At 50.3% G+C, this 12,654-nt stretch overlaps 1 protein-coding gene across 3 annotated transcripts in view; it reads left to right on the top strand.

Moving 5' to 3' along the window:
• Positions 1 to 223: 223 nt before the first annotated feature.
• The window catches only part of ELF4 (E74 like ETS transcription factor 4), a 41,629-nt gene continuing 29,198 nt past the window's right edge, over positions 224 to 12,654 (top strand). Inside the window, exon 1 of one of the 3 annotated variants that reach the window (XM_047715757.1) lies at positions 224 to 349. The gene's annotated coding sequence lies outside the window, so the exon portion shown is untranslated. Of the gene's footprint in view, positions 350 to 523; positions 649 to 12,654 lie in introns of those variants that run through there. The other 2 variants (XM_047715755.1, XM_047715756.1) reach the window with 2 other exon arrangements.

Here is a 12,654-nt window from a genome sequence, read left to right on the forward strand (position 1 = left end):
CTCTTCCCTCCCTCCCGCCCTGCCTCCTTCGCGCCCGCCCCAGCCGCCGCCTGCGGGGACGTGTGTGTCTCTAGTGCAATTTCCCCTTTCGCTCGGGTGTCTCAGTGCAGGTCTCCGCCAGCTCGCGCCCCCTCCCCGGGCGCCCCCGCCGCCCCTTCCCTCGGCGTGGCCCTCCCTGGCGGCCACCCAGCTCCCCCCGCACTCCACCCCGCCCCCCGGAGTCGTTTTATCAGGGGCGCCGCCGTCTCACCTGGTATTTGCATCTCGCCCTCCAACTTGCCATTGGCGGCGCGACGTGTGGGAGAGCCCTGCGCCTCGCCCGCCCGGACCAGCCTGCCCCGGCGCCGAGGTGAGTCACGGGCGCGGGGCCGCGGGGGCAGGCGGGCAGGGAGGAAAGAGGGAGGGAAGGAGGAAGGGGGACGGTGGCCCCGGCGGCCACGGGAACCGACCGGGCGCCGCGCTCAACTTCCACTTCTCCTTTCGCCGGCGCCGAGTTCCCGGCGCCACTGGCCCAGCCCGGCTTCCGAGGGGAGAAGGCGGGCTGAGGGAGGGCGGGAGGCAGCTGGGGACCCTCGCCTGGGCCCCCAGAGCGGGGAGGGGGCCGCAGCGACCGACCCCAGCCCGGCGACCGAGCCCACTCGGCCTGAGGTACGTCGATGGCGCCGCTTCTTCGAGCCTTCGGGGACCTCGAAAAGTTTGCCTCAGGGCGGGATCGGGGACGCTCGGGCCCCGGCGTGTCGGGGTTGGGGGCCCAGGGAATGGTGGGAGAGCCGCGGCGTGTTGAGTCCCGCCCTTGCCTCGCCCCACCGCGTGTGTGTGGGGGAACTCGGGCTTCTGAGCCGGGGTTAGAAACGGAATCGAATTCCCGAGCCAGGGTGGGAGGCAGGTTTTCCCGCGCCCCGGGCGCTAGGGTTCCGTGACAGGGCAGATCGTGACAGAAGGCCCCCCGAAAGCTCGGCGCTCGAGGGCGGGAGGTCAGACCGTGTGGTGGCGGGGCTGCCAGATTGACTGGGCGGCCCCTAGCGCCTCTGGGGGGCCAGGCGCCTTAGTGTAAAACACACTCACTGGTGTAAAACACGAGCGCGCGCGCGCACACACACACACACACACACCCCTATGACTTGGATAATCGGATCGCCAAAATAGAGACCTCTTGGCAGGGGCCAGAGTTTCCGTGTGAGCAAGACGCCAGAGTTCCCGCTCCCGCGTTCCCGCTCTCCCGGTTTCTCCCGCCTCTCTGTTCCCTCCTCTGCTGCGGCGAGGGGATTGAGCCGCCTCACAGCGCGGGGTGCCATGCCGGCAGCGCCTTGTTTTGGGGAACTGCTGAAGCGGTATCCACTTTATGAATGTCTGGTGCCTCCACCGCACCCTCTGTTGCCCTTCCCTCAGGACTGTGTGGAGGGGACAAGACCTTCCTGACCAGAGTCACCTCCTAACCCCTTGGTACCTCGGTTCAGCCAGGCTCTCCCTGGCTGCCCCCCCCCACCCCGCCATGGGATTTGATGGCAGTTTGATTCCTGCCCCTCATCCCTCTGCCCGGAGATAGAGGCCTGTCTGGTCCTGCAGCTTCTTCTGGTTAATGTTTGACAGTTCATTGTGGCTAATCATTTTAATTAGCTCTTAAAGTGGGGAGGAACAGTTAACCTTGGACTTCTCGATTTTGGCCTGGTGGGGCCTCAAATGGGAGGAGTGCTAGGGAGGTGGGGAGGTAGGAGCGGAAGTGAGGTCACCACCCCAGGGCCCGAGCCACCACTGCTTGGCCCCAACAGCTGGTGGGCACGCCCATCAGGGACTCACCCCCTGCAAGCTGACCCCTGGCCTGAGTGCCAGGTTGGAGAGGGGTGAAGGGAAGAGATCTAGCTCTCCCCTTGGGGGAGACAGGACACTTTGGCACTAAAAGTGCCTGGGAACATGTATGCCTGGTGAGAATGCAAATCCTTCTTCACAGTTACACAGGGCTTTACCGGTTAGAAAGCACTTTCTCAACAACCATTGATTCAGTAGACCCAGCGCCTAGTAGAAACAGCCTAGCGGGTGAGCTGTCCTGAGTTAAATGAAATACTTGACTATCCTGGAGGACTTGTTATCCTTGCCGGTGTGGGGAAGGGGCTGCCTTGCGCGTGCTTGTTTCTGGGGCTGTTCAAAGCCTGAGATGTTTGGGGGGGTTGAGCAGGCTCCACCTTGCCACCCTCACCCAGCCTCTAGCTGTGAGCCGAAGGAGTGGCTTGTTTGCAACTATGTCTGGCATTCCTCCCACTGCTGCACTGTTTGCTCGATGGTTGCTCAGGAACTGGCGCCCACCCCTGGACAAGCTGGGGGCCTGAAATCCACTCTCCCCCTGCCTAGTGCTAAGTGGTGGCACAGTGGCTTCTGTCTTCTCTGTCTTGTGTTGGGATCTAAAAATGAGGGTGTTGTGGTCTTTCATTCATAGGATTGATTGATAGATTATCCAAAATGCCCCTAGCCTGCAAAATTCAGCGCTTTTGTCCCTGAAGAGGCCCAGCCAGGTGCAGGCTGAGGGGATTGCTTTCCCAGGGAAATCCCTGCTCCTAAGCTTGGCCTTGGGCCTTCCCACCCCCCCAACCCCACCCCCAACTTTCTCATTTTACCTTCCATCCCTAGAGCCAGACTGTCTGAGTCTAAAACCCAGCTTTGCTATTTACTTAGCTAAGTGATTCTAGTCAGTTGTATGCCTCAGTTGCCCCATTTGTCAAAAGTGAGCCCTGCCTCATAAGGTTGCTCTGAAGATCAAATCCTTCAATACGCATAAGCTGTTTATTAGAACAGTATATGGCACACAGTGAGCACCAACCAGCATGATGGTATTATCTGATACAGTGCCTAAAGCTCATTCCACTCAACAAACATTTGCCAAGAGCCAGTCCCCATAGCAGGCATCCCTGAAGTGGCAGTGAGAAAACATGGAGGTGAAGAAGATGTCACAGGCCTTCCAGGACTGTGTATAGCTTAGCTTCTGTTGTAGGCCAGAGTTGGGGTGAAGGGTGTGGGAGGGAGACAGGGAGAGCATCTAGGTCATCTATATAAATAACCATAATTCGAAGTCAGGCTGGAATACTTGAGCTAGTGTGGGGAGCTGGGCATCCTAGACGTGGAGGCTTCTCCTTGTCTGGGGACTCTGGCTGGGTTCTGGTCTGAATGCACCGTCTGAACTGCTTTGGGAATTGGATGAATGACCGGGAAAGGGAGACCTGCTTCCTTGGTGGGCTGTAGGTGTCGTGATTTGTTGGGTGCCGCGGCAGGATAGCATTACTTAGTGCCACCCCCAAACCCCCCTCTAGCCCTCTGGCACACCCCCACCACCTCCTGGAGGTCCCCTGCGGAGCTGGGAAGGGTTTGGGGCAGCCTTCTCAAGCTTGGGTCTGACCCTAACCTGGGCTTGGTTATCTCTCCAGGATTTCTAAGCTGCAAAGAGGTTTCTGGCTTCACTGCCAATTTATTCCCTTTGAGGTTCTCAGACTGAAAACTAGTTCTGCAGGGGAGAAAGGAAACTCATCCAAGGTACCCAGAATCCCATGGGCACTTTCCTAGAGGTCAGGGGCTTTTCTCATCAACACCAACCTGCCTGCAAATCTCTGGCCGCTGAGCCTCACATGGCCAGTGATAGTGGCCGCGTCAGTCATGCCCTCTAGCTCAGGCCCCAGTGCTGGTTGCCAAGGAACTGCTGGTCGGGGTGCTTGAGAGGGTTCTGACCTCACAGGGGCTGCTGAGTTTCAATTCAACAGCCATTTATTAACACCTACTGTGTGCCCAACCTGTGCTAGGCACTGTGGAGGAGACAAATGAAGGAGGTGGTGAGGGAAAGATGACTAAGACACTGAAACAATCAGAGGCGAGGACAGGCAGCCAGGTCAGTGGCTGGTCAGGTGCTAATTGTGCTCCTCAGAGTAGGGGCCAGAGGCGGCCAGAGCTCTGAGGTCGGCCGCTGGAGGAGGGAGGGAAGGCTTTGTGAGGCTCGAGCTAGACCTTGAAGGGGAGGGGGGGCGGCGCGGGGGAGATTTGGCTGGGCAGAAAAGGGAGAAAAGACGCCTTTCTCTGTCTTCGCTGTCCACAGACTGACCTTCGAAACCTGGATAATTGTTTGGCAAATGCATGGCACATAAAAGAACAGGTCAGCCAGTGTGGATGGCTCAGCGCAAAGCCCCGATCTCCAGTCCAGGAGATAGAAAGTGGCTGGCCCAGACCGGGAGCCCAGGGAGCCCTGCGTGTATGGATAAGACACAAAGGGTAGACAGGCTTCCTTGCCACCCAAGCTGAGGGGATTTCATTTTGAGTCCACCCCCCCCAACCCCACAGGCCCTGGAGGAGGTGGGTGGAGAGAGGGGAAGAGAGGTAGAGGACATCATAAGGGACAGGAAAACTGATGCACCAATGGTGTTCAGAGCAGGCATGGGCTGGTTGGGTCCTACCTTTTCCCAGGATTCTGAGATTTCTCTGAGAGCCGGGAGGTTCAGGTGGAGGACAGAGATTTTCCTTTCTTCAGCCAGTTGGGAACCCAAGAGTCTAGAGAGTCCCATATGTTTCTGCCCAGACCACCCGGGCAAGGGCAAGGACTAGCCATATATTTGCTCTGCTACTTCTGTGTCTCCCATGGCTGAGTGGAGAGGGGAACTTGGCTCTTGTTGCATTTCACTGGAGAAAAACACCCAGACACACACATATCCTCCCCTCCCCCGCATCATTTTCCTTCTCTCACTGCCCTCTTTCCCTGCCCCCTCCCCAGTACGTTGCAACACCACAGGGACACACCGGGAGTGCCCTGACTTCTTGGCTGGGAAATCATGTCCTAAGGTGAGTTTTTTGGCAGAGACCCCAGCCTTCTATAGGAGGAGAAGGAGGCTCAGAGAAAGGTGTTTCATGTAGGAGGGTCTGCAAGGGAAAGTGCTGGAACATTTCTTAAACCAACAAGAAAGAGGTTAAGCAGCTTGCCCAGGCTGAGCAAGCTTTGCCTTAGGTTCCCACTTTCCCGATGGACCATTTTATTGTCCCAGTGCTGGTAACTTCCTGCTTCGCAGTCCCTCTGGCCTTCCTGAAGCTTCCTTTCCTCTCCCAATCTAACCCAGTATCCTTCCAGAGAAGTTGGGTTGTCTTGGGGTCAGGGGTGGGAAGCATGGGCTCTCTGTGTTCTCAATCCAGACCTACTGCTTACTGACTGTGTGAGTATGGGCTAGTCACTTAACCATGTTGGGTTCTAGTACCCACCTCACAGGGTCTCGAGAGGACTCAGTGAGATACGGCACATGAAGCACTCAGCATGGTGCCTGGCACATAGTTACTGCCCCACAGGTGTTAGCTGTTGTTATTCCCGTGGCTGTTGTTGTCACTTCCCCTCACACAGCCTTGACTTGGCCAGCACCAGGGAGCAATCGCTTCTCTGGCAGCATTGGCAAGGCCTGCCATACCCGTTCTGAAACTGAGAGGGAATTTCCTTAGCTTTCTGCTACCCCTTTGTTAAGTCTGTCATCACACAGGAGAAGGAGGGGACGTGTGTGCGGAGATGGACGCATGGAGAAGATGTGTGTGCGGAATAGTCTTTGTGAGTGGCAGGCAGTGGTGCCGTGAAGAGCAAAAATCAAGTCCTTAATGTTTTTATTAACATTGCCGTCTTTATCTCTTCACCACTCTCATCTTAAGTATCATTTGCTACAGGAATAAGAAGTTAGTTCCTTTGAGAGAAGGCCTCAAAGGCCTTGCATCCTGCACAAGAATTTAGCAACCGTCGGTCTCTTGTTATTACCCTGCTGAGTGTAGAATTCTGGGAGCCAACTGACCAACCACTCCTCACTCTCTCCCTCCTTTCGCTAGAATTTGATGATGCGTCCATTCTTGTCCAATGCCCAGAGGCTTCGGGTTGGAGCTGGGCACTGTTTTTGCCCAGAAGAGTTCCCAAGGAGCTGTGCGCCATCCCCATTCAAGGCCTCCCAGAAAGTACTTTGGAGGTTCCATCTGCTATCAGATGGATTGTGTTTGCCTAGGAAGGACTGGACCATCCATGGACCACCCCTGAGCCACTTCACTCTGTCCGTTGGTCTCCGCCCCTCAGGTTAGAACTGCTAGGCCTTGGAGGATGGGAGAATGGGCAATTAGTCTTAACCTCCCCAAATTCCCGATGACCTGATAGCAAGGAGGTACTTAGACATAGATTTAGTAGATAATTTGTCTTTTTCCCATAATGCCCCCAGAGGATAAAAGAGGCTAGTTCAGGTCTGCTGATTCTGTGAGAATCCGTGCACAGAAAACACCTGTCTCATTACATTAGGTGACCACTTTCTTGGTGCCCTACTAATAAAAACAAACAAACAAACAAACAAACAAACAAACAAACAAAAACCACCACAGCAGGACCAGCCTCCTGCTCTGAAGGATCTTTTTTTATTTATTTATTTTTTATTATTTTTTTTTTAAGATTTTATTTATTTGTCAGAGAGAGAGAGAATGAGCACAGGCAGACAGAATGGCAGGCAGAGGCTGAGGGAGAAGCAGGCTCCCCGCTGAGCAAGGAGCCCGATGTGGGACTTGATCCCAGGGCGCCGGGATCATGACCTGAGCTGAAGGCAGTTGCTTAACCAACTGAGCCACCCAGGCGTCCCTGAAGGATCTTTTTTTAAACTTTTTAAAAATCTTATTTATTTATCTGACAGACAGAGATCACAAGTAGGCAGAGAGGCAGGCAGAGAGAGAGAAGGAAGCAGGCTTCCCGCTGAGCAGAGAGCCTGATGCGGGGCTCGATCCCAGGACCCTGGGATCATGACCTGAGCCGAAGGCAGAGGCTTTAACTCACTGAGCCACCCAGGTGCCCTGCTCTGAAGGATCTAAACCCAATTCTAGAGCTGTAGTAATACACATGCACTTAGCCCCACAGTGGGCTATTTGCATATCGTAATATGGTTGCCATTGTAGTGATAATTAGCACCTCTGTCATGGTACATAATTATCCTTTCTTTTTAGTGATTAAAGAGCAATTCAAGACTGTGTGGGATTAAGAGACTCTAGTCTCTTAGCAAGTTTGATGATTATAATACAATATTGTTAGCTATATTTACTATTCTGTTTATTAGAGCTCTAGGGCTTATTTACTAATAGTAATAGTTTGCATTTTCTAGAGTTTTATATAATGGAATCATATACCATGTGTACTCTCTTTTTGTATGGTTTCTTTCATTCGGCATATTTAAGATCTGTCCATGCTGTTACATCCATCCATATTTCATTTCTTTTTTATTGCTAGGTAGCATTCCATTGTATGGAGATACCACACATTATTTATCCATCAGTTGATGGACATTGGGTGGCTTTCCCCCACCCCATGTTTGGCTATTACAAACAAAGCTGCTGTGCACATCTATGTACAAATCTTTCCATAGCTATATATGTCCTTTTCTTTTGGTTAAATACACCTAGGAGTGGAATGGCTGAATCATACAGTAGTTGTAGGTTCAACTTCTTAAGAAACTGTCAAACTGGGATGCTTGGGTGGCTCAGTGGGTTAAGCCGCTGCCTTTGGCTCAGGTCATGATCCCAGGGTCCTGGGATTGAGTCCTGCATCGGGCTCCTTGCTCAGCAGGGAGCCTGCTTCTCTCTCTGCCTCTGCCTGCCTCTCTGCCTGCTTATGTGCTCACTCTCTCTCTCTTCCTCTCTGACAAATAAATAAATAAATAAATAAATAAAATCTTTTTAAAAAATTAAAAAAAAAAGGAAGAAACTTCAAACTGTTTCCCAAAGTGATTGTACTATTTCACATTCCCACCAATTGTGTGTGTGTTCTAGTTGCTCTGTGTCCTCACCAACACTTGGTGAGTCTTTTTCAGTTTAGCCCTTCTAATAGGTGTGCAGTGGTATCTCATTGTGGTTTTTAATTTGTACTTCCCTAATGAGGAACTTACTTATAACCAATATATCTTCTTTGGTAAGGTATCTGTTTAAATCTTTTTTTTTTTTTAAAGATTTTATTTATTTATTTGACAGACAGAGATCACAAGTAGGCAGAGAGGCAGGCAGAGAGAGAGAGGAAGGGAAGCAGGCTCCCCGCTGAGCAGAGAGCCCGATGCGGGGCTCGATCCCAGGACCCTGGGATCATGACCCGAGCCGAAGGCAGCGGCTTTAACCCACGGAGCCACCCAGGCGCCCCCTGTTTAAATCTTTTGCCCCTTTTTGGGGAGCCTGGGTGGCTCAGTTGGTTAAGCGTCTGCCTTCAGCTCAGGTCATGATCTCAGGGTCCTGGGATAGAGCCCAACATTGGGATCCCTGCTCGGCGGGGAGTCTGTTTCTCCCTCTCCCTCTGCCGCTTCCCCCTGCTCATGCACTCTTGCTCTCTCTCTCTCTCCCTCTCTGTCAAATAAGTAAATAAAATATTTTTAAAAAATAATTTTTTTTGACCTTTTTAAAATTGATTTGTTTGCTTTTCTTGTTGAGTTTTGAGAATTCTTATATATTCTGGACACAAGACCCTTATTCTTGCTTTGTGAAGGTTTTCTCTGAGTCTCTGGCTTGCCTTTTCATTCTCTTTATAGTGTCTTTTGTGGAGCAGAAGATTTTGATATCAATGAAGTCCAACTAATCAATTTTTACTTTTGTGGATCATACTGTTGGTGAGGTCTCTAAGAAGTCTTCACCTAGCCCAAGGTCACAAATATCTTGTCTTATGTTTTCTTTTATAACTTTTATAGTTTTAGAGTTTACATTTTGGCCTTTGATCCATTTTGAATTAATTCTTCCAGATAGCGAGAAGTGTAAATTCACATTCATTTTTTTCCCCTTTTATATACAGATACCGATTATTCTAGTACCATTTGTTGGAAAAGCTATTGTTAGGCTACTGCAGTTGTCCTTATATATGTGGGCTATATTCTGTTTTTTTTTTTAAAGATTTTATTTATTTATTTATTTGAGAGAAAAAGTGAGTGAGAGAGAGCACATGAGCAGGAGCAGATGGAGAGGGAGAGAAATGGACTCCCTGCTGAGCAGGAAGGCCAGATTTCTGGCTGGATCCTAGGACTCTAGGATCATGACCTGAGCGGATGCTTAACTGACTGAGCCACCCAGGCACCCTCTGTATTCTGTTCTGCTGATTGATCTGTTTATCTTTCCACCAATGCCAGTTTTTTTGATTACTGTAACTTTATAATCATTTTTTGAAATCAGGTGGTGCTAGCCCTCCAACTTTGTTTCTTTTCAGAGTTATTTTGCCTATTTTAATTCTGTAATTTCATATGAATTTTAGAATGAGATTGCCAATATCATTTTCTTTTAATACTTGAATTTATCCTATTTACAGTAATTTTAAAAAATATTTTACTTGTTTATTTATTTGACACAGAGAGAGAGAGAGCACAAGCAGGGGGACTGGCAGGCAGAAGAGGAGGGAGAAGAAGACTCCCCGATGAGCAGGGAGCCCGATGGGATCACCACGTGAGCCAAAGGCAGAAGCTTAACTGACTGAGCCATCCAGGCGCCCTACAGTAATTGTTACAACAGATATTTTATAATCATGGGTGGCCCTGATGTAACTGTCACTTTAGAAGATTCTTAATCAGGGCACCTGGGTGGTTCAGTCATTGGGCGTCTGCCTTTGGCTCAGGTTATGATCACAGGGTCCTGGGATCAAGCCCCACATCAGGCTTCCTTCTTGGTGGGAATCCTGCTTCTCCCTCTCCCACTCCCCCTGCTTGTGTTTCCTCTCTCACTGTGTCTCTTTCTGTCAAATAAATAAAATACTTTAAAAAAATAGATAATGCTTAATCTTTCCATTGATATTCTTTAGCTAAAGAATTCCATAAGTTTCCAAACTTATGTATTTGCAAAATAGGACTTATATATTTGACAAATACAAAATAGGACTATTTATTTTTTACCCTTCATTTATGAACCACGTTTGGTGACTAGGCCCATGATTATCTGCTCCATACATCATTTTATAGATGCCAATCATATCCCTTTCCAACCTTTTTTGCCTAGAAAATGTAATACCTCTTTTTGTCTTCGGGGTGCCTGGGTGGCTCATTCGGTTAAGCATCTGACTTCAGCTCTGGTCATGATCTTGGGGTCCTAGGATCAAGCCCTGTGCTCAATGGGGAGTCTGCTTATCTCTCTGCCCCTCCCCCTGCTAGTGCTCTCTCTCTCTCTTTCTCTCAAATAAATAAATAAATAAATAAGATCTTTAAAAAAATGAAAATCTTTTCTTCATATAGTTATACTCACACCCCATTCTTTTTTCTTTAAAGATTTTTTTAGAGATTTTTATTTATTTATTTGACACAGAGAGAGAGAGAGAGAGAGAGAGATCACAAGTAGGCAGAGAAGCAGGCAGAGAGAGAGGGGGAAGCAGGTTCCCCGCTGAGCAGAGAGCCTGATGTGGGGCTCGATCCCAGGACCCCAGGATCATGACCTGAGCCGAAGGCAGAGGCTTTAACCCACTGAGCCACCCAGGTGCCCCGAGATTTATTTATTATTTTTTTTTTCTAGAGAGAGTAAGTGAGCATGCAAGCCAGAGGTGGGGGCAAAGGGAGAGGGATTGAGAATCCCAAGCAGACTCCCCACTGAGCATGGAGCCCGTCGCACGGCTTGATCACAAGATTCCGAGATCATGACCCTAGCCAAAATCAAGAGCCAGACTCCTAGGGCGCCTGGGTGGCTCAGTAGATTAGTGTCTGCCTTCAGCCCAGGTCATGATCTGGAGTCCCAGGATCCAGTCCCACGTCAGGCTCCCTGCTCACGCTTCTCCCTCTGCCCTTCACCCTGCTTGTGCTCTCTCTCGCTCTCTCTCAAATAAATAAAATCTTAAAAAAAAAAAAAAGAGTCAGACTCCTAACCAACTGAGCCACCCAGGCACCCCACACACCCTATTTTGTTGAATCATTTTCTGTCTTAGACCTGATCCAGAATCGTGAAATCTTTTCCAGAGAGTCCAGTGATCAGATCAGCACCTAATATTCCCAGGGTGGAAACACTGTGGTTTTGTACAAAGAGAGATGACCTGATTGATCATGAACCACCTTCTCGATGCAGCTTGGAATAAATGACTCTAGCTGGTTTATGTTTCCCCAAACACAGACAGGGAGCCGGAGAGTACAAGTGATGTTGGAGGCTGGGGACATTTGTCCCCCAACTCCATCCCTAGCCCCACCCTTAGATTGTAGCTCTCACATCTGTCAGGACCTGGGGTGTCTATTTTAGACATCTCCCTTGGACAGAGACTTTATGTGAACTTAATTCATGAATGCCCAAACCTGTGCTAGAATCAGAAGAAGAGCTAGGCCTTGGTCCCATGGATTGGATTGCACATGAAATAATTAAAGAGCAGTGCAAGCCTGTGTGGTATGAAGAGATCTCGTGGTCAAATCTGGGCTATCAGCATTTCGAAAAGGGGGCTCCATAGGTGTGCACTCTACTTATCAGGATGTAACCAGCTCCATGGGTGTGGGGACCTTGGTGGGGACCTTGCTGGATGGGCATTATTTGATTAACCAAAACAGAGCAGCAAGGGCATGGCTGGCCTGAGAAACTCCGTGAATGAGCCTGGAATGTTCCCTCAGGGGACCATGAGGAGACCACTGGGCTTCAAGCCCAGGCTTGAGTTGGGAAATCATGGGAAACAAGGCTGAGTAGGTAGGGTGGGGTCAGACTGTGAAGGACCTTTGGAAACCAAGCAGATGAGTTTGGACTGTAAAGCTCGGCCGAGTGCAGCTGGTATGGCCACAGCCAGATCTGAATGTGTGCCCTGGAGAAGGAGTTGGCGCCAGCTCAGAGGGAGGAGCTGGGCAGAGGCAGGGCCGTGACTGGAACTTCATCTCCCTCACATCCGGTCAGTGGGCTTTCTGCTGCACCCGGCCTAGTTGTTAGCTTTTCGAAGGCTTTCACGTCCACTCCATACAGCTTTCTAACAGGGCCCACAGGCCGGGGGAGTAGGTGGTAAAAGCCAGATCTCTCTGTGGCTAGTGGTGTGAGGTAAGGGAGACCACTGAGAATACCCACCTGCCTCACCAACCTGCTGGGCTGCCCCATGGTTGCCCCGGAGACACTCTCTAGACTAAGACAAGGGTAGCTCCAGATGGCCTTTTTCAGAGAAAATGTGTTAAAGAGAGAGGCGACACATTAACCTAATATCACTCACTAACACATTAACATTAAATGGTTTGTGATTTTTCAGAGTGGTGGGGAAGTCATTCCTGGGGAGAGGGGATGGTGGCCTGCTACTAGGGTCAGTCACAGGAGCTACGGGTAGCATGAGGTCTGTAGTGGAGAGGGGGGCAGGAGGCCCAAGACTGGGAGAGCCATGTGACTTGGCATGCCTGTGGTTACATAGCCCATTAATGGCAAAATTGCCTTAGCAGAGGTTTTCCAAACTTTCCCACCCAAGTGCCCCAAACTATTGATTTATATCCTAGAGGCCTAGAAGGACACAATCTTATAAATTTCTTTGAAGTGTGGCATTTTATCCTAAGCGCGAATGTTGCAATCTACTACCTAGATATATTTTCATTGATTTATTAGCAAGCAACATGGAAGCTCCTGAAGGATGCCCTGGGTTGGGACTGTGGCTTCGATTCCTGCTGTGTGGCTTGGTCAGCTTTAGCAAGCAGGCCCTGGCCCTGTGAGACCTGCTTCTGGACAGGTCAGAATTTACACTTTCGGGATCTT

Source organism: Lutra lutra, chromosome X, assembly GCF_902655055.1.
Source record: "Lutra lutra chromosome X, mLutLut1.2, whole genome shotgun sequence".
NCBI classification, from domain to species: Eukaryota; Metazoa; Chordata; class Mammalia; order Carnivora; family Mustelidae; genus Lutra; species Lutra lutra.